At 43.8% G+C, this 19,137-nt stretch overlaps 1 protein-coding gene across 6 annotated transcripts in view; it reads left to right on the top strand.

Annotated features, from left to right (window-relative positions):
• The window catches only part of LOC126248911 (battenin), a 247,016-nt gene that overhangs the window by 11,141 nt on the left and 216,738 nt on the right, over positions 1–19,137 (top strand). The window lies entirely within an intron of this gene.

Genomic DNA, 19,137 nt, shown 5'->3' with positions numbered 1-19,137 from the left:
CTTCTTCAAACTACCTATTGATTAATGCACTGAAAGCTAGTAGAGAGAAAAATTAAATATTACGTTTCCCATCTTACATCAGTTTCTGTATACACTTGTCATTCTTTTTTAAACAGTGTGTACACTTTAATAATTTCTTCTATGTACATATATCGTTCCTGTAAATCAGCATGGGAGCTGATCCCATACCCACAGATGAAGCATTTGTCGTCATAACACAACAGCCCAGCTTTCAGCTGCATTTTAGTATGTACCTCATGACCTATCGATTGAAAGACTACTTGGCAGACCATATGTGGAGCAGCGACAACACCCTCAGCAGGCGCCTCTTGTAATCCTTGATCATGACAGCCTGTGAGGCTGTGTGATGCACACCCTTAGCCTGCCTTTGGGCAGCACCTGCATTATGCGGTATGCATACATTTTTTATCTGTGCCCCGCAAACTCCACAGTCTGTGAACCATTCGCCTCGTCTTTCATCAGACCGATAACCTTGTTTTAAGATGTTACTCTGCAAGGATTATCAGCTGCATATCTAGATGTGTCAAATGCTTCGATATTGTACCTAATTACTTCATATTTATTGCAGCCTTTCAGTTTGTAGATGGAACTGTCTGTACCCATGTAAAGTAATTTGGAATCAGCGAAGTTTGGCTTCACGAACTCAAAGTGGAACTGGTCCAGAACACACATACTGATATAGATAGGCTTCGTGAATTGCATTGAAACTTTAGCCATTTCCACTGTGACTAGTCGTTGATTTAAGTTGGTGGCCTGCTTAAAATTTGGTCTGGCTATGTAACCTCTTGCATCAAAACGCCTCTCGTAATGGTAAAGTAAATGAATCTTGTGGTATTCTCTAACATTTTCCACAATTTTCCCAAAAATTGCATTATTTATTAATTTAGAAATATTTTTTTTGAAAGTCCCATGTAATGAGAGCCCTCTGTTCAGTGTTTACATCAATGTACCCATTTAAACACCAACACTGTTTGAAGGAGATGCTGCAGGTGATTCTAATAAGCTCCACCCGCAAATTGAGAGATTGCTGGAGGTTTCTGTACTGCAGAATATACAACGGTTGGAACTTAAATTGTGGCAGCTATTTATTCACGGTCAATACAAAATAGTTACATGTTTGCACCTGTTACTGTCCTTCAAAGTAGTCACCAGCATTGTGTAGAACCAATTGCCAGCATTGTGGAAGGCGTAGTATACCGTTAGCAGAGCCTGTTCTGTTGATGGTGCGAATGGAGCAGTCTACTGCCTGTCGAATCTCTTTAACAGTTCTGAAGCGAATGCCATGAAATGGTTCCTTCATGTTCCGAATCAAATCAAAGTCACAAGGACTTAAGTCCGGGGAGTATGGTGGATGGTACAATACTTCCCAGTCCCATCGTTGTAACAGAGCAGCCATAGCTTGCGCTGTATGCGCCCACGCATTGTCATGCAAAATGATGGGTGGGTTACGCAGAAAGTGTTGCCACTTCTTTCGCAAATCTGGTCGCAGGTGATGCTCCAAAAACGAACAGTAATACTGTGAATTGACGGTCTGCCGTGGAGGAGCGTAATGCCTTAGGATAACACCATCACAGTCATACGTGAGAATCACCATAACTTTCACCGTACTGGGGCTCTGATGCACTTTCGACTTTCACGGAGACCCATAATGACACCATTCCTTGGATTGGCGTTTCAGTTTTGGCTCATACAATGTGGCCCATGTCTCATCCAGTGTTACAATACGATGAAAGAAAGCCTCTCCTACGCGCTCATAGCACTCCAAGTGCATCTGAGCAGTGTCGTAATGCATCCATTTCTGCATTTACGTCAAGTCATGCGGAACCCATCGTGATGCAAGTTTTTGCATGCCAAAGCGTTCCTTCAGGATGTGAAGCACAGTCGTATGCACTAATCTGGTTTCGTGGGTGAGCTCACAAATTGTATGGGGTTTATCACTGTCAAATAACATGGCAACAGCATGCATTTCTTCTTCAGAGACACTAGGACAACCTGCCCAATGCATGTCTGCCGCAGTTTGCCAACCTTTGTTGAAGGCTTTTACCCAGTGTGCCACTTTTCTGTACTGCAATACCGATTCCCCACATGCCTCTTGAAGACCTTGATGATACTGTCATGCTGTATGACCTCTGGCACATTCATTCTTGATCCAACTCCATTGTCCCTGTTTCGGAAACATAGTGACACTGTTATGTTAGACTGCTCGTTCACAAGTGACTGTTTTTCCCTCGATTGTGCACACGCCGGTGATATGGAACGGGCAAGTCCATTTGCTCAGAGGTAAGGTAGGTATGTCAACAACATGTGCTATCAGCGACAATAGTAGATTCCATTGCATAGTGTCTCCACAGCAGTGTTGTCACTATTTAAGTTTCAGCCTACGTATATCTGCTTATTCCCCATCATTATCTTCAGATTGCGCATGATTAGACATTCCAGACACAGCGGCAAGTTACTATGCAAGTCATTTAAATGAGTATGGCATCCAGTCCTGTCTCCAAAACATATCCTTGACCAGAATATCTGCAGCCAAATCATGGACCTTTGCCTTAAGTCTGACTATTTCCTCTTTGGACATCCAACGGAACCCTCCAATCGGCAGAGACTGTTGTGTGACATGCCCATAGAGGTTGTTTACATCCAAGTAAGGGATATAACTTAAATTCTCAGATATCCTGTATTCATTCACAGGTTATTCACCTTGGCATACCTGGAGACACATTGTCAAAGTACCCTGTGAAACATTCATTCGAAGAAGAACAGCTTGTTAACATTGGTCAACAGTTCGATGCTGACATGCGTTCTTAACATTGTGTCCCACAGAAGTCCTAGCGTTGTGTAATAGAAGGCAGGATCCATATAGTATGTACCCAGGCATACATTCTGTAATTTCTCAAAAATGTCTGCGAGCAGGCATACATCTGTTTTTATGTACAACCTAGCATATTCCCCAAATTCAGGGATATTGAACACCTGCCAAACATTCATCACATGTACATACACTACATCTGTAACGGCAGTGCCTATGAGTTTAGTGGAGAATGTGGCTATGTTGGGCAATTTGATTTCATGGAATCTCTCGACTGAATACAGGTATTCATAAGGAAAGACCTTTTCTTTGACACAGGATGAAATTTTGCATCATCGGGATATGCAGCTCTGATAACTCACTGTCTCAGCAAGTTTTTGAGGAATTGCATGCATGAAGCATGGCGTATCCAGGAAACTGAGCATTATTTTTTGTGTGATTCGCTTGGAAAATGAAATGTGTACTTCAACGGTATCAGGTATGACACTGAGCTTATCTTTCAATCCGAAAAATCAGTGCTTAACAAAGAAGTGAGCATCATACCCACTCAAATTATGGAAGAAGATGGGTATGGTTTGTGGCAGTTGGTATTTCAAGTTGCATGTGTCTTGGACTGCACTGCAAAACTTCCTCGTTAGATTACAGTAGCCTGCCTTATAAAATACCAGAAGAATTAATGTTGAGAAAGGTTTGTCACTGCCATAGGGATGCATAACTCTTCTTCACATGTATGGTTCAAGTTGCTATATTTCTATGGTCACCATTTAGTAACCAGTATTTCCAGTGCCCTTTTAGATAGCAACATTCACTCTGACCCTATTATCACAGACACGTTGCATTATACTTAGTCTGAGCATCTGCATCCAACTACCCCCCAGCTTTCTGTCTACACATAAGATGAGTAGGGTGTAAGAACCTATCCTACACTAATCAATGCCCGGAACCATATAATGCTCCTTTCATTGTGTGAGAACTTCTCCCTCTGGCCCTTAGCTGCGACATGGCACTGAGACCATATGGAATCTACAGTCAAATGCTGTAACATCTAACTGTGAATTACTGACACCATGTACTTTCAGTCCGCAATTGTATCTGGTGTGATGATGTGTTCTTTTATTTATTTATTTATTTATTTATTATAATCATAAAACCTGCCCTACTGTGTGTTTAAAGTGGGTCATACAATACATCAGTAAATTGGTAATTCACTACACAATAGTATCATTTTTTCGTGAACTCTAGCAATCCAATATTAAGATACTAAATTATACAAAAAAAATTAATAATAAATGTATATCTGTATATATAAAGAAAAAGTAGTTAGGAAGAAAATGAAACAAAGGATATAATGAAAAAAAAATAGATAAATGTATTATGTTACTTCGTATGTAAATTTCTCTAAATGCTGTTTGTGGTTACCTCAGTACATCTTTGAGTTTTGCTAGCGCTGAGTGAGAAAATAGCGTACGCATCAGCCATCTCTAGTTAACTCTCCAGTTGTTTAGCGACTCAGCAGAAACATTGAGTCATCGCAACGATTATTACTAATAACTAATGTATTTATATTAAAATTAAATTAAAACTAAATTACTATTGAATATGCTTTTATTGACAGACACCACACAACACTTTACTGATCATACGGTTTTTTGCCTCTTCCTCAGCATCAGCACTACCACCATCCTTTCATACCTCCTCATCATTCGTTTATTCCCTATCACTCATCCCTCTCTTCCGTTGATGTCTCTTATACTCACATTTCTTTTCTGATAGCTGCTCTGAAATTATTTAGTTCTTTCCTAGATGTGTTATTCGTGACTGGCATGTGTAAGCATTCATAATTAGGTATGTACGTCATTCTTCCTGAGGGGCTTCATAGTCCTAGCGTCCACTCGGAGTGGGCATGTTCACACCACATGCTCAGCTGATCCTAATTCACCATAGTCACACAATGCTGACAGTCTCTTTCCTATTCTGTGTATGTGTTGGGGGTATGGGCCGTGACCTGTCATAAAAGTGAACATACCTCTGCGGAGAACGTAATGAATCATTTGTATTCTCTCTTGTGTTTGGAAGGATACTGTATAACTGGCATCCTTTATTTCTGCTATCCCAATCCTGCTGCCATTCATCAGGTGTCCTGTCTCGAAGATCTAATTTATTAGTTATTCTGGAACCTGTAATTTCTTGTACTTTGTCTTTGTTATCCCGCTGCAATCAGTATTCTGTGACATGATATCTTACTGTGATGTCAATGGGACATAGTCCCAGAATGATGAGAAGAGCATCTGCCAGTGTAGTACTGTATGATCCCATCATCCTTAGGAGATTCCCTCACTGCATACTTCTTAGGAAGTCTCTGTGTCGTACCAGGGGGAACTAGAGGCCAAGTGCTTGCTGCAAAGCTCATAATGGCAATCAGTATTGCATTGTGGTACAGTTCAAAAGCCTCCAGGGATAAGTTGGCAGTGTAGGTACTGGCAATTTTGTGAATGATTTTGGCAGCCTTTAGGCAGACAGTATCTAAACAAACTGAGAAGTTTCTACTGTCATCGAGCAAAACTCCTGAATACCTGAATTCAGTGCTGCTTTTAATTAGGCTCTATTTAACCCAAAGGTTGGATTCCTCTTTAGGGAGAGTTTGCCCTTTAGCAGCATGTATGTGTTTTTATTTCTAGCTCCTGCATCACCCCTACATATTTGAGAGCATGTTGTTGCATTTTCTTCAAGCCTCGGTCTGGAATCTCCAGAGACCACAACCGAGATATCATCAGCGTAAGTCACAACTCCATTCGCTTCATCAGTCCCTTCCAGTAGCAGCTCTGTTGCTAGGTCCCAATGTATTGGTCTACATATTGAGCCATGTGGACAGCCATTTGTAAATTTTTGTTACCCAATGCCACCCAGCAAGCCATTCGACTGTCCGACCATTACATTAGTCCCTGAAACTTAAATAAAGTCGCTTTGGGATCCAAAGACTTCTTAACTATTGAACATCGCAGCCACCAAGAATTATCGAATGCGCCTGCAATGTCGATAATTATTGCAGTACAATATTTATTGTTTGCCCTGCCTACAATTTGAAGAGTCGGAGTAATGGCACCATCTGTCGATTTACCTTTGCGAAAGCCGAACTGACATGTGCTGAGGTGGAGCTCTGTGTGCTCTTGAAGACGCTTGCAGATTATCCGCTCATGAACTTTTGCCAATGTATTTATTAAACATATAGGTCTATAGCTCTTCGGTTCTGCGGGATTTTTATCGAGACCATTCTTTATTGTAAGTGTACGTGAAGATTTCCAAATCTCTGGTATCATGCTCTGTCTCAGCGCTTCTTTCAATAGACGTGGTAAGAACGGCACTATGATTGGAGTTACTTTCTGTACCATCTCTGAAGAGATGCCATATGGACTCGGTGCCTTGCCACGTTTAATCGTGGCTATCGCTACTTCTTCGTGAAGGAACGGGATTATGACGTCGCTGATACTGTATTCATAACTCATCTGGTCATGGAGCACTCACTGATGGTTGTTATCTGTATCTGCAGAATCATGTGGCGGAATTCCTCCAGCCGTTTGTCTTGCGAAGGGTGGGAGCCTTAATTTCGTCAGATATGAGTTTGTATGGCTGATCGCCCAAGTATTGCTTCAGTTGTTCATTCAGAAAGCGCTTCCAGTGCTTATTTTTAGTGTGTCTGATCTTGTATCACTATATTTGGTTCAGATGCCGGTTTATATTTAGCATTCTCTCTCTCTCTCTCTCTCTCTCTCTCTCTCTCTCTCTCTCTCTCTCTCTCCTCTCTCTCTCTCTCTCTCTCTCTCCCCCTCTCCCTCTCTCTCTCTGAGAGAGTGCTGGTAACTTTCAACCTTGCGTTATGGACTTTCTGCTCAGGTCTGTCAGTTCCCTATTAGTTCCCTACACCGAGGTGTCTTAGGAATAACTATATTGCCTCTTCGGGGTGTGATTTGCCTGCACCCACTGCAGGAGCTCACTGAAGGCCTGCATCTGAAGATCTTTGTTTTCAGATAAATGGCCTTATGTCATTATTGTCGCTAGTGGTCATATGTTGTTTGACCTCCCAGGATATAAACTTGTTAGCCACTGCCCGATTTGCCAGGGTAGTGTCTATATTGGTCTTTGTACCGCTACTATTTACAAATGTGCCACCCTGTCCTCCTTGACCACAGTCGGATCCAGTTCTTGGATCAAATTCTGCAACATTACACCACGTTCATCTGTCGTTCTGCTGTGCCAAAGCACCGACTTTGCGTGCCCATCAGCTCCGATTATGAGACAAGCACCACGAATGTACAATGCTCCAGCTCTTAATTTGTCAACGTACAGAACAATCATGTGGGAGTACTGTATGTATATGCAGGTAATAATCCACCTGCATTGAAGAATACTCATCGCTACTGTAACACCATGGCCACCGTATAACTATGTGACTTTACTGACAACGTATCTACGATTGAGAATGATGATTGCTGCCTTGGCATTCTGGTGCCCAAGTAAAGTGGTCACGTGTGTCGGTAAATGTGGAAGTTTCCTATTCCTCACGTATGGTCGTGGACTAGCTTGACATCGGCACCCAGTTCCTTCACGATCTTTCGCAGCTCACTCATTACCGATGCGCAGTGCATAGCGTTGATCTGAAGGAAACTTCTAGACGTATCTTGTATGGATATAACTCATAGGTGAAAGTAGGGTGGTATCGAAATAAATTCGCCCATGTGCCTTTACAAAATCTTTGTACGCCTGTTCAAGACCGGAGACTTCATTCCGGCATGAAAAGACTTGTCTGAGTAAGTTGCAGATATTTTTACTATCTGTAGGGATATTATTGACTTAAGAAAAATGTGATAAACTGCTTGTGGCGTTGAAAAAGGAATTGTATCTCCTTTTCCGTGTGCAACGCGTGTTATAAATCTGCCGGCCGCGGTGGCCGTGCGGTTCTGGCGCTGCAGTCCGGAACCGCGGGACTGCTACGGTCGCAGGTTCGAATCCTGCATCGGGCATGGGTGTGTGTGATGTCCTTAGGTTAGTTAGGTTTAAGTAGTTCTAAGTTCTAGGGGACTTATGACCTAAGATGTTGAGTCCCATAGTGCTCAGAGCCATTTGAACCATTATTATTTTTTTTTTTTTTCGTCGACTTCGCATACACAGTTTGTTTGGATCTTGTGTTTGTAAGGAGGAGAGTGCATTACATCTCTCGTTGTGCGCATAAAGTTTATCTGTTGTTGACCCCGACGTGTTCTTCATTTGTTTGGAGGTTCTGCTGCTACAAGCACCTGGTCATTCCAGTCTGATGAAATGATTGCTAACTGATGAGTCCACAACGGAAATTATGATAGCCATCACAGCTCTCGAATTCCAATAAGATTGTCTCAGTTTCGTTTATCCTGAGTAGAAGCTGAGCCTGAAAAATCAACCATTTGAAAGCTTTGATCTTCAGCTTCTAAGCTTTCTGTTGTTGTAGACTTTGTTGTTCCAGCAACCTATCTATGTAGTCTATCATTTCGTTGAAATTGAATTCAGCTAAGTCGGTATTTAGAGCAGGTGGCATCATGTGATATACATTATTTAGAGTTTACCAAGGATGTAGGAAACCAAGTTGTTCATGCTTGCAATTGCTCAGTGCCATTTCCTTGCCTTCGTGGTAGGTAACTCGTATGTCTTGCGACTGCGCGTGGTTTCAAATGTACTGCACCTATATAGATTCTGAAAATTAGTTGTGCCAAATTCAAAAATATATGACTTACTTAACACTTTCATAATCAGTGCGAGCAATTTGTCTTTCTAGGAAGAACTGATAAGCAGTTTATTGCAGATTTTCTTTTTGTGTCCGTTATCTCCACAGTGGGAACGAACCTGTTGTTCTGTTGTGCATGATTTGGTGATGTGATCTAGAGTACTGCATTTAAGAAGCATTTAGGTTCATTTAAGTGGTCCTTCACATTCTGTGCCCTGAAGCCAATGTATAGTTTTTGTTAAGAACAAATTGCGTATTCGGGGACTCAGTTTCATTATGTGGCGTATAGTGTCTTTATCTGTAGAACCAGTTCTAAAGCTGATCCCGAGCTCCTTCTGGAAGTCTTCCTCTCAAAGGTGCTCCAGCACATTCTGTTGATTGACAATCTAGCAACTACTCATTGGGCATGCCGAGTTGTACGTCACACACAATTAGGCGTGGCCATCTTCTCTGAGGGGGTTCACACTTAACGTATGAAATTTTGTCGTCGTTGTCTTGCAGTCTCTCTCAGTCTTTTTGGGATTCGGCGTCTGTTATGACAACACTATGGCTGTTGTTATATACTTAATTATGTCTGTCCTAGGATTAATAGCTTCTGTCAGACGCTATTTAGTGACTTTAGTATCTTTTTGGTCTGTTGTTTTAACAAAGATAGTGTTTGACTGTTGAGACATCTTTTCTGAATTTTGGCGATCATGTCGGTTTCATTCTGACTGCAGAGGCAACAACCGCAAAGGAAGGAACAGCTGTGTTGAAGTCTGCTTTAAGCTTGGTATATTCGGTTATTGATGGTGAGCTGCTCTATTGCATAACTGCAGCGTTTGACGCACATTTTCCGGTCTTAATTCCTTGATCTGCCCTGTCAGTTTTGCTTGAAACATCGTCCATTCCTAAAATTTAATTCTCAAGTTCGGAAGGAACTCCACTGAAACCTTCATTTTCCCCCCAGTTCCTCCTTAGAAACTTGCATAATGTCATCTAGAAGTCTTCGACAGTGTCATAGTCCCGAGTGGGCTGAGGTATTTAACTGGTCATGGAACGTATAGCGGAAAGACGAATTAGGCGCCATAGGCAGGGGAGAGTTCATTGCAGTTGACGGAAATATTGTCTCTACTGGGGTCGAATTGAGTGTGACAGTGAAGTTATCTGGTCGCGTACAACAGGTCTAGGAGAAATCAAGTTAATTGTTAGATGTTTTTACTGGCCACCCGATTCCGCTATGACAGTTTTAGAGTCATTCAAAGAAAGTTTACGGTCAGTAGCGCGTAAATACCCAGATCATGCTGTATTAGTTGGGGGCGACTGTAACTTACCAAGTATAGGCTGGGACGTCTATGGATTCGTTGCAGGAGGTAAAGACAGACAGACTTGCGAAGTACTTTTAAACACGTTTTACTAAAACTGTCTTGAGCAGCTAGCTCGACAACCCACACACGATGGAAATGTTTTAGATGTTGTAGCTACTTTATCGACGGCGTCAGTACAGAGCCGGGGATTAGTGATCATGATGTCGTCATAGCGACTATGGTTACTAAATACATCAAGAAGCCTAGGTGAGTATTTAAACTGGAAAGAGCAGATAAACAATTGTTAATACCCTATTTAGACAATGAATGGGCATCATTTAGTCTGCCTGCTTAGCTGGATGGTAACGTGCTTTGACTCACATGCAGCGGGCCTGGGTTGGAGATTTTCTTCGCTCGTGGACTGGGTGTTGTGTTGTCCTCATCATCATTTCATCCTCATCACCGACGTCTTTTAGTTCCAGTACAATGGACATAGAGGAATTATGGGCCTAGTTTAGTTGTAAATTTCGCTCTGGAGAACTATGTGATTAGTAAGTAAGTGGATTAAGGACTGAGAAGACCGAGCGTGGTATAACACCGAAATTCAGAAAATGCCGAGCAAAGGCTGTTCCACTCTCGGTTCAAAACAGAACTCTGAAAGGATAGCAAGCAAAGGTTAGTAGAGATCAGTGCGTCTGTAAAAAGATCTATGTGCGAAGCATACAACAGCTGTCACCGTCATACCTTCGCAAAAGATCTGGTCGAAAACCCGAGAAAATTCTGGACCTATCTAAAATCGCAGAGCGGGTTTAAGGCTTCTACACAGTCACTCGTTGACCACCCGATTGGACACTGCCGGTTCAGCCACCTCCATCTGCTGACGGCTGCGCCGGCGCCGTTCTGCCCATGTGGGCAATTGCTGACGGTACGCCACATTTTAACGTCGTGTCCGAATTTTAATACACTGCGCATTGATCTTGGCCTGCCATGTACTCTGGATGAAATTTTAGCGGATGACCCAGGAGCAGCTGCTCGCGTTCTTCGTTTTATCCACTTGACAAACCTGTCTAAGGACATTTGATTATGTTGTTTTCTTTTAATCCCTTGCCTGTTAATGTGCCCTTTATAGTGTTGTCCTTTTTAGTTGCTGTTTTGACATTGTGCCTCGCAGTGCATTCATTCTTCTGTATATAAGAAGAGCAAAAGAACGGCGTCCCAAAATTACAGACCAATATCCTTAACATCGGTTTGCTGTAGAATTATTGAACTTATTATGATTTCGAATGTAGTAAATTTCCTTGAGACCGAAAAGCTTCTGTCCACGAATCAGCACGGTTTTAGGATGCATCGCTCGTAAGAATCTCAGCTTGCCCTTTTCTCACATGTTATATTGCGAACTATGGTCGAAGGGCAACAAGCATATTCCATATTTCTAGATTTCCGAAAAGCATGTAACACGGTGGCCCACTCCAGACTGTTAACGAAGGTACGACCACATGGAATAAGTCCCAGATACGTGCGTCGCTCGAGGACTTCTTAAGTAATAGAACCCAGTACTTTATCCTCGACGGTGAGTGCTCATCAGAGACAAGGGAATCGTCAGGACTGCCCCAGGGAAGTATGATACGACCGCTGTTATTTTCATTATGCATAAATGATCTCGCGGTTAGGTTGAGCAGCAATCTGCGGCTGTTTGCTGATGCTAAGGTGTATGGGAAGCTGTCGTTATTGAGTGACTGTAGGAGAATGTAAGATCTACATCCATATGGATGCTCTGCAGATCACACCTAAGTGCCTGGCAGAAGGTTTCGCCGAACCACCTTGGCAACAATCTGCAAATCACACTTAAGTGCTTGGCAGAGTGTTCGTCGAACCACCTTCACAACAATTCTCAATTATTCAATTTCCAATTATTCCAGTCTTGAACAGCCTGCGGAAAAAACAAACACGTATATCTTTCCGTGCGAGCTCTGATTTCCCTTATTTTGTTATGCTGATCGTTTCTCCCTATGTAGGTCGGCGTCAACAAAATATTTCCGTATTCGGAGGAGAAATATGGTGATTGAAATTTCGTGAGAATATTCAACCGCAACGAAAAACGCTTTGTTTTAATGATGTCCATCCCAAATCCCGTATCATGTCAGTGACACTCTCTCCCCTATTTCGCGATAATACAAAACGTGCTGCTCTTCTTTGAACTTTCTCGATGTACTCCGTTAATCCTATCCTCAGACCGCGCAGCAGTACTCCAAAAGAGGACGGACAAGAGTAGTGTAGACAATCCTTTAGTAGATCTGCTTCAATTTACAAGTCTTCTGCCTAAAAAACGCAGTCTTTGGTTGGCATTTCCCACAGCATTTTCTGTGTGTTCTCTCCAATTTAAGTTGTTCTTAATTGTAATTCCTAACTATTTACTTGAATTTACGGCCTTTAGAATTGACTGATTTATCGTGTAACATTGTAGCAATCATGTGAGTGACCTCACACTTTTCGTTATTTAGGGTCAATTTTCGCACCTTTCAGATATCTATTCTAAATCGTTTTGCAATTTGTTCTGATCTGATGAGTTTACTAGACGACAAACGACAGCATCTTCTGCAAACAGCCTGAGACGGCTGCCCAGATTGTCTCCTAAATCGCTTATATACATAAGGAACATCAGAGGACATGTAATATTACCTTGGTGAACGCCGAAATCACTTCTGTTTTACTCGGTGACTTTGCGTCAATTAATACTAACTGTGACCTCTCTGCCAGGAGATCAAGAATCCAGTCGCATAATTTAGACGGTATTCCATAAGCATGCAATTTTACTAGATGACTTAGACAAAATTTCTAGTTGGTGTAATGAGCAGCTAGCTCTAAATGTAGAAAAATGTAAGTTCATGCAGGTGAGTAGGATAAAGAAACCCATAATGTTCGCATACGGCAGTAGTGTTGTGCCGCTTGAAACTGTCATGTCGTTTAAATATCTGAGTGTAAAGTTGCAAAGCCATATGAAATGGAACGAGCGTATGAGAATTGTGTGTGTTGGGGGGTGTCGTCGACGTCGGTTTTTGCGACAGTTTTGGGAAGGTGCGGTTCGTCTTTGAAGGAGATGGCGTATAGGACGCTACTGTGACCTATCCTTGAATCCATATCGAGTGTTAGGGGTCCGCACCACGTTGTATTAAAGGAAGACATCGAAGAAATTCAGAGGTGAGCTGCTAGATTTGTTACTGGTAAATTCGAGCAATATGCGGGTGTTACAGAGATGCTTAGGGAATGCTTAGGGAACTCAAATCGGAATTTCTGGAGGGAAGGCGACGTTCTTTTCGAGGAACACTATTGAGAAAATTTAGAGAACCGACATTTGAAGGACGATTATACTGCCGCCAACATGTTTGGGGATGTTTATCTAAACGTGATTTTGGCTATTTGCACTTATGTAAAGCCAATTTAAACGCTGAAAAAATGTGCAACATTTATCAAAAAGTCTTCTAAGGTCCCTTAAGGAGCTAAAAACATCAAAAAAAGTTTTGTATCGCCCCGGTTCCCAGAACTCCTGACGTTGACTGTGGATATTGTTTCACGGACACAGTCCCCTTGACTGTTCAGAGATGTCACTAAACCCGCCCAAAGATGTAAACAAATATGCATGAGCAGCGCCTATTAGACGGAGGGGGTCAGACAGCCGATCAGTTCCAGTCATTCCACCGCGAAGTAGTTCAACCATGCCTAGACGGTCAATACCGCGGTTCGATCGCGTCCTCATTGTTACTTTGTGCCAGGAAGGGCTCTCAACTAGGGAAATGTCCAGGCGTCTCGGAGTGAACCAAAGCGATGTTGTTCGGATATGGAGGAGATACAGAGGGACAGGAACTGTCGATGACATGTCTCGCTCAGGCCGCCCAAGGCCTACTACTGCAGTGGATGACCGCTACCTACGGTTTATGTCTCGGAGGAACCCTGACATCAACGCTACCGTGTTGAATAATGCTTTTCGTGCAGCCACAGGACGTCGTGTTACGACTCAAACTATGCGCAATAGGCTGCATGATGCACAACTTCACTCCCGACGTCCATTGCAACCACGACACGATGCAGCGCGGTACAGATGGGCCCAGCAACATGCCGAATGGACTGCCCAGGATTGACATCACGTTTTCTTTATTGATGAGTGTCGCATATGCCTTCAGCCATAAAATCGTCAGAGACGTGTTTGGAGGCAACCTGGTCAGGCTGAACGCCTTACACACTCTGTCCAGCGAGTACAGCAAGGTTGAGGTTTCCTACTGTTTTGGGGTGGCATTACGTGGGGCCGTCGCTGATGGTCACGGAAGTTGCCGTAACGGCTGTACAATACGTGAATGGCATCCTCCAAGTGCAACAATATCGACAGCGTATTGGCGAGGCATTCGACTTCATGGTCGACAATTCGCGCCCCCCTCCCTCGTGCACAACTTGTGAATGACTTCCTTCAGGATAACGACATCGCTCGATTAGAGTGACAAGCATGTTTTCCAGACATGAACCCTATGGAACATGCCTGGGATAGATTGAAAAGGGCTATTTATGGACGACGACGTGACCCACCAACCACTCTGAGAGAAGTACGCCGAATCGCCATTGAGGAGTGGGACAATCTGGACCAACAGTGCCTTGATGAACTTGTGGATAGTATGCCACGACGAATGCAGACGTGCATCACTACAAGAGGACGTGCTACTGGGTATTACAGGTACCGATATGTACAGCAATCTGGACCATCACCTCTGAAGGTCTCGCTGTACGGTGGTACAACATGCGATGTGTGGCTTTCAAGAGCAATGAAAAGGGCGGAAATGATGTTTATGTTGTTGATCTCTATTCCAATTTTTCTGTACAAGTTCCGGAACTCTCGGAACCGAGGTGATGCAAAACATTTTTGGTGTGTGTATTTGTTTCGAACAAGGCAGACTGGGTGCTTCAAGAGGATAATGACCGAAACATCGTAGCCGTCTCTGTACAGCGTGAAACAAGACAATGAGGTGTCCACGATGGACTGGCTTGCAATGTCTCCGAATGCAAATCCGATCGAAAATGTTTGGTCGTATATTAAGATGAAGTTTACAGGGAAGCCAACATGTACTTTGAAGCAGCTTTCATATAAAATCAGGGCGATATGGAGATCGTTAACGAGAGACTATGCAGACAATCTCGTGAAAAGCATGCCAAAAAGGTGCCAAGCTATAATCGATCATGGCGGCGATTGGATTAACTATTAGGTGATTGTGCAATTAATAATATGTATTTTCATGTAAACATATATTATAATAGTCTCCTTATTTCATACAAATAATGTCGTGCACTTTCTTGTGAAACTGACTGTAGATGTAGATGGGACATTTTACTCATCATCACTGTCGAGATTGCAGGAAGAGGTGCTTTGCTGGGCAGTTGACACTCTTCAGGAAAACGTGTCTTTGCTGGGTGACGAATGCAGAGCCGCGGCGCATCATGCTATGCCACGACAAGCGACGCAGCGCCGTGCTTCTGCCGGCCGAGTCCTGCTGACGGCAGCACGCTGTGGTCCATCTTATTCTATAATTTGCTCCTGTGAACGTGTACGCGTTATGCAGGTCTTGGAGTAACTCACGTCCATCTAGAAAGTATTTACTGAGGTTAACGAAGTCGATGTTGGCCTGATGTACTCGACGATGCCCTTTAGCTACAATGTCTAAAGGATCGTTCTAAGAAATACCAAATTAAGATCAGCCTGAAGATGCCTAAATACGGTGAAACGCTTAGTTGATAAATAAAAAAAAAAAAACTAAAATTTCAACCAAGACTGTTTTCAACTAATAGTACTAAACACTGATTTGCTGATTCATGCCAAAGATGGATTTGAAGAATTTCTAAAGTTAATACAGTATGCGTAATACTTTCAGTCAAAAAGTATGTAAATAGCGGGTTTTAATTGGGTCTTATACCCTAAAAATATTTAAGTATTTGAAAATAACTAATTCAATACTATAATAATACAGTACTAAACTAGTACTAATATTTCAAAACTGAAAATTTAACACTATGTATGTATTTAATTCTCTATTTTATAAAGATTTTTAATATTGCTCTAAATGCCATTGTTAAGGCTAGAGTGTCTAGAAGCCGGCGTCTGTGGCCGAGCGGTTCTAGGCGCTTCAGTCCGGAATCGCGCTGCTGCTACGGTCGCAGGTTCGAATCCTGCCTCGGGCATGGATGTGTGTGATGTCCTTAGGTTAGTTAGGTTTAAGCAGCTCTAAGTCTAGGGGACTGATGACCTCAGATGTCAAGTCCCATAGTGCTTAGAGCCATTAGAACAATTTTTGTGTCTTTAGAAAAGTGCAAATATCGACTGACTGACTGGATTAGTGAATATGAAGTCGTTGATGACTGGTGGGATATCCAATTCATCCAAAACATCTTGGTGGGCGTGAAGAACAGCCAAGTTGTTCAATCGCTTCTGCCCCATTGTTGATCGGAGATATGACTTCAGACGTCTAAGGACGCTAAATGATTGTTCTGCTGTTGCTGTCGTGATTGGAACTACTTGGAGAAGCTTAATGCACTTCACTACTTCACATAACAGTTCTCCAAATGCAGGCTCTTTTGTAATGTACTTTCTTACATCACACACGTTTTTTAAGATCAGTTGTTTTTTATTAGCGATATCGGCTAACATATTCAAGTGTAAGTGCAGGTCATTTTTGAAAAACTCGGTTTATTTTTCCAAATTTGTTTCACTTCTGTTTACGGAAAGCAAGCACTCTTGTTCAACTCCAGTGACCTGTGTGAGTCCAGTTGAAGCAAACCGCTCAGTAATGCAAGATTGCGCCGTTTCACAAAGTTCAATGTAAATAACTTTGTGGTATTCCTCTGGGGTTTTGAAACGGTGAGCTGGCTTCGTTGTTTTCATACTTCTTTGGTATAGTTTGATTCCAAGGAAGCGAAGGATTATCAACTTGTGAAGGTTTTCCTTTTAAACACAGTTCCCACAAGCGTTCAAAACTATTACGCCTTTCATTCAATATACAAATCAAGCCCTCATATACACTCCTGGAAATGGAAAAAAGAACACATTGACACCGGTGTGTCAGACCCACCATACTTGCTCCGGACACTGCGAGAGGGCTGTACAAGCAATGATCACACGCACGGCACAGCGGACACACCAGGAACCGCGGTGTTGGCCGTCGAATGGCGCTAGCTGCGCAGCATTTGTGCACCGCCGCCGTCAGTGTCAGCCAGTTTGCCGTGGCATACGGAGCTCCATCGCAGTCTTTAACACTGGTAGCATGCCGCGACAGCGTGGACGTGAACCGTATGTGCAGTTGACGGACTTTGAGCGAGGGCGTATAGTGGGCATGCGGGAGGCCGGGTGGACGTACCGCCGAATTGCTCAACACGTGGGGCGTGAGGTCTCCACAGTTCATCGATGTTGTCGCCAGTGGTCGGCGGATGGTGCACGTGCCCGTCGACCAGGGACCGGACCGCAGCGACGCACGGATGCACGCCAAGACCGTAGGATATTACGCAGTGCCGTAGGGGACCGCACCGCCACTTCCCAGCAAATTAGGAACACTGTTGCTCCTGGGGTATCGGCGAGGACCATTCGCAACCGTCTCCATGAAGCTGGGCTACGGTCCCACACACCGTTAGGCCGTCTTCCGCTCACGCCCCAACATCGTGCAGCCCGCCTCCAGTGGTGTCGCGACAGGCGTGAATGGAGGGACGAATGGAGACGTGTCGTCTTCAGCGATGAGAGTCGCTTCTGCCTTGGTGCCAATGATGGTCGTATGCGTGTTTGGCGCCGTGCAGGTGAGCGCCACAATCAGGACTGCATACGACCGATGCACACAGGGCCAACACCCGGCATCATGGTGTGGGGAGCGATCTCCTACACTGGCCGTACACCACTGGTGATCGTCGAGGGGACACTGAATAGTGCACGGTACATCCAAACCGTCATCGAACCCATCGTTCTACCATTCCTAGACCGGCAAGGGAACTTGCTGTTCCAACAGGACAATGCACGTCCGCATGTATCCCGTGCCACCCAACGTGCTCTAGAAGGTGTAAGTCAACTACCCTGGCCAGCAAGATCTCCGGATCTGTCCCCCATTGAGCATGTTTGGGACTGGATGAAGCGTCGTCTCACGCGGTCTGCACGTCCAGCACGAACGCTGGTCCAACTGAGGCGCCAGGTGGAAATGGCATGGCAAGCCGTTCCACAGGACTACATCCAGCATCTCTACGATCGTCTCCATGGGAGAATAGCAGCCTGCATTGCTGCGAAAGGTGGATATACACTGTACTAGTGCCGACATTGTGCATGCTCTGTTGCCTGTGTCTATGTGCCTGTGGTTCTGTCAGTGTGATCATGTGATGTATCTGACCCCAGGAATGTGTCAATAAAGTTTCCCCTTCCTGGGACAATGAATTCACGGTGTTCTTATTTCAATTTCCAGGAGTGTATTTTTTCCAGATCAGCAACACTTAGATGAGGGCATTTAATTTTTTCATTGACGTCCTCTACTGGGTTCATTGCATGCCAATAAAGACTTAAAAAGAAATAAGTCTTGAATTGTAACATTGACTCAAGGTAGCCTGCACATTTATAACCTGCCTCTGTTTTGCCCTCTGCAGAAAATGTTTCAAAAAACTCTAGAATGGTCCAAATGGCTCTGAGCACTATGGGACTTAACTTCTGAGGTCATCAGTCCCCTAGAACTCAGAACTACTTAAACCTAACTAGCCTAAGGACATCACACACATCCATGCCCGAGGCAGGATTCGAACCTGCGACCGTAGCGGTCGTGCGGTTCCAGACTGTAGCGCCTAGAACCGCTCGGCCACCCCGGCCGGCAAACTCTAGAAGTTCTTAAAAGTTTTTCAATATTCTCAAGATACTAGAAGCTCGCATAGTCCATCGAGTCGCGCAAAGGGGTCGTAGACCAGCTTCGCCGTTGGCTCTCTCACAGCGTATGCTTCTGAAAAGTCCCACCCTTTTGTTGGATTCCCTTGCGGCGTTTGCCGGCCGCGGTGGCTGTGCAGTTCTAGGCGCTTCAGTCCGGAACCGCGGGACTGATACGGTCGCAGGTTCGAATCCTGCCTCGGGCACGGATGTGTGTGATGTCCTTAGGTTAGTTAGGTTTAAGTAGTTCTAAGTTCTAGGGGACTGATGACCTAAGATGTTAAGTCCCATAGTGCTCAGAGCCATTTGAACCTTTCGGCGTTTATTAAGTCCTTGGCTAAAGCCATAATATCTC

The sequence above is a fragment of the Schistocerca nitens genome, chromosome 3 (assembly GCF_023898315.1).
Source record: "Schistocerca nitens isolate TAMUIC-IGC-003100 chromosome 3, iqSchNite1.1, whole genome shotgun sequence".
NCBI lineage: Eukaryota > Metazoa > Arthropoda > Insecta > Orthoptera > Acrididae > Schistocerca > Schistocerca nitens.
The sequence above is the reverse complement of the archived record's forward strand: the minus strand, read 5'-3'. Positions and strand labels throughout refer to the sequence as shown.